The sequence below is a fragment of the Orycteropus afer genome, unplaced genomic scaffold (genome assembly GCF_000298275.1).
Source record: "Orycteropus afer afer isolate SDZICR_OR568_19922 unplaced genomic scaffold, OryAfe1.0 scaffold00303, whole genome shotgun sequence".
Classification (NCBI taxonomy): domain Eukaryota; kingdom Metazoa; phylum Chordata; class Mammalia; order Tubulidentata; family Orycteropodidae; genus Orycteropus; species Orycteropus afer.
This window is the reverse complement of record NW_006921890.1, coordinates 3,064,252-3,067,714: the sequence shown is the minus strand read 5'-3', so window position 1 is coordinate 3,067,714 and position 3,463 is coordinate 3,064,252. Positions and strand designations below refer to the sequence as shown.

The following is a 3,463-nucleotide window of genomic DNA, read 5'->3' as shown; positions in this document are numbered from 1 at the left end:
CTTCTGCACACATCCATTAATAATTGAAACATGGAATGTATGAAGTATGAATCTAGGAAAATTGGAAGTTGTCAAAAATGAAATGGAATGCACAAAGATTGATATCCTAGGCATTAGTGAGCTGAAATGGACTGGTTCTGGCCATTTTGAATCAGACAACCATGTGATCTACTATGCTAGGAATGACAAATTGAAGAGGAATGACATAGCATTCATCATCACAAAGAATGTTTCAAGATCTATCCTGAAGTACAATGCTGTCAGTGACAGGATAATATCCATATGTCTATGAGGAAGACCAGGTAATATTACTATTATTCAAATTTACACCCCCCCACCAAAGCCAAAGTTGAGGAAATTGAAGATTTTTACCAACTTCCATAGTCTGAAATTGACCGAACATACACTCAAGATGTATTAATTATCACTGGTGATTGGAATGCAAACTTTGGACACAATGAAGAATCACCAGTAGTTGGAAAATATGGTCTTGGTAGGAGCTCTGTTGGTGTTGAGTCTAAAGCATTTGACTGCTAACCAGAAGGCTGGCGGTTCAAACCCACCAGCCACTCCTTGAAAGGAAGATGGGGCACTACTTCCATAGTGATACCACCTCAGAAACCCAAGGAGGGGTTGCTACGAGTTGGATCTGACTCCATGCCAGTGAGTTTGGTTTTGAGTTTTGATAGAAATGACACTGAAGCCAGCAAATACATGAAGAAATGCTCATGATTATTAGCCGTCAGAGTGATGCAAATCAAAACAACGAGATACCATCTCACCCCAGCACTAATGGCAAAGTTCAATAAGACAGAAAATAACAAATGCTAGCAAGGATGTGGAGAGATTGGGACTCTCATACACTGCTGGTGGGACTGTAAAATGGTACAACCACTGTGGAAAGCAGTATGATGATTCCTTAAAAAGCTGGAATTAGAAATATCATGTGACCCAGCAATCCCATTACTAGGTATACATCCTAAAGAAGTGAGACCCAGGACAAGAACAGACATATGCACACCCATGTTCATTGTAGCACTATTTACAATAGCAAAAAGATGGAAACAACCTAAGTGCTCATCAACAGAAGAATGGATAAACAAAGTATGGTACATACACATGACAGAATATTAAGCAACCCTAAAGAATAATGTAGAATCTGCAAAACACTGCCTAATGTGGTTGAACTTGGAGGACATTATGTTAAGTGAAAGAAGTCGATCACAGATGGACAAGTATAGTATTAGTTCATTATTGTAAAAAGTCAAGGAAAAGTTTATATATGGAAGGGAACTTTCTTTGTTGGTTACTGGGGTAGGGGAGGGGGGAGGGAACACTGCAAAAACAACAAAAAAAAAAATGCATTGGCCCATGTCACTTTAGTTTTGTGTATTTCACTGCACATAAATTATATTTGAATAGAACACATTGAAAAAAAAAAAATGATGCCGGAGATTGCATGATAGAATTTTGCAAGACCAATGACTTACTCATTGCAAATATTTTTCCAACAACACAAATGACAGCTGTACATGTGGACCTCACCAGACAGAATACACAGGAATCAGATTGACTACATTTGTGGCAAGAGGCAATGGAGATACTTGACATCTTCAGCCAAAATAAAGCCAGGAGCTGATTGTAGAACAAACCATCAACTGCTCAATATGTACGTTCAAGTTGAAGCTGAAGACAATTAAAAGAAGCCCACGAGAGCCAAAATATGACCTTGATTATATCCCTCCTGTATTTAGAGACCATCTAAAGAATAGATTTGATGTCTCAAACACCAATGACCAAAGAGCAGATGAGCTGTGGGCTGACATCAAGAACATCATCCATGAAGAAAGTGAAAGGTCATTAAAAAGACAGGAAAGGAAGAAAAGACCAAAATGGATGTCAGAGCAGAATCGACAGGATAAAAGAGCTGAACAGAAGGCTTCAAAGAGCAGCTCGAGAAGACAAAGTCAATTATTATAATGAAATGTGCAAAGAGTTAGAGTTAGAAAACCAAAAGAGAAGCATATGCTTGGCATTTCTCAAGCTGAAAGAACTGAGGAAAATATTTAAACCTCTAATTGCAATGTTGAAAGTTTCCATTGGTAATAAGTTGAATGATGCAAGAAACATCAAAAGAAGATGGAAAGAATACACAGAGTCACTGTACCAAAAAGGATTGGTAGATGATCATCTATTTCAGGAGGTAGCATATGATCAAGAACCAACGGTAGGTACTAAAGGAAGAAGTCAAATCTGTACTAAAGGAATTGGTGAAAAACAAGGCTCTGGGAATTGATGGACTACTCATCAAGATGTTTCAATAAACGGATGCTGCACTGGAGACATTCACTCGCCTATCCCAAGAGATTTGGAAGACAGCTACCTTGCTAACTGATTGGAAGAGATCCATATTTGTACCCATTCTGAAGAAAGGTGATCCCGCACAAGGTGGAAATTATCAAACAAGGTCATTAATATGCACACAAGTAAAATTTTACTGAAGATAATTAGAAAATGGTTGCAGCAGTATATTGACAGGGAATTTCAAGAAATGCAAGATGGATTCAGAAGGGGATGTGGAGTGAGGGATATCATTGCTGATGTCAGATGGATCTTAGCTCAAAGCAAAGAATACCAGAAAGATGTTTACTCATGTTTTATTGACTATGCAAAGGCATTCAATTGTGTGGATCATAATAAGTTGTGGATGACATTGAGAAGAATGGGAATTCCAGAACACCTAATTATGCTCATGAGGAACCTGTACATAGACCAGGAGGCTGTCATTTGAACAGAACAAGGGAATACTGCATGGTTTAAAATCAGGAAGAGAGTGTGTCAGTTGTATCCTTTCACCATACTTATTCAATCTGTATGCTGAGCAAGTAATCTGAGAAGCTGTACTATATGAAGAAGAACGTGGCATCAGGATTGGAGGAAGTCTCAATAACAATGTGCAATACGCAGATGACATCTTTGCTGGTTAAAAGTGAGGATGACTTGAAGGACTTACTGATGAAGATTGAAGAATACAGTCTGCAGTATGGATTACATCTCCATATAAGGAAAACAAAAATCCTCACAACTGGACCTATAAGCAGCATTATGATAAATGGAGAAAAGATTGAAATTGTCAAAGACTTCACATTTCTTGGTTCTACAACTGATGTCAATGGAAGCAGCAGTCAAGACATCAAAAGATGAATTTCATTTGGCAAATCTGTTGCAAAAGACCTCTTTCAAGTGCTGAAGAGCAAAGATATTTCCTTAAAGACTAAGATGTATCTAACCCAAGCCATGCTATTTTCAATCTCCTCATATGCATGTGAGAGCTGGAGAATGAATAAGGAAGACTGAAGAAGAGCTGTTGCTTTGGAACTGTGATGCTGGCAAAGAATGCTGAAAGTACCACAGACTGCTAAAAGAACTAACAAATATGTCCTGGAAGAAGTGTAGCTGGAAC

The 3,463-nt window shown here is 38.2% G+C and overlaps 1 protein-coding gene across 1 annotated transcript in view; it reads right to left on the bottom strand.

Moving 5' to 3' along the window:
- SLC6A19 (solute carrier family 6 member 19) overlaps positions 1-3,463 on the bottom strand; it is a 42,249-nt gene that overhangs the window by 9,564 nt on the left and 29,222 nt on the right. The gene's annotated exons all lie outside the window — the stretch shown is intronic.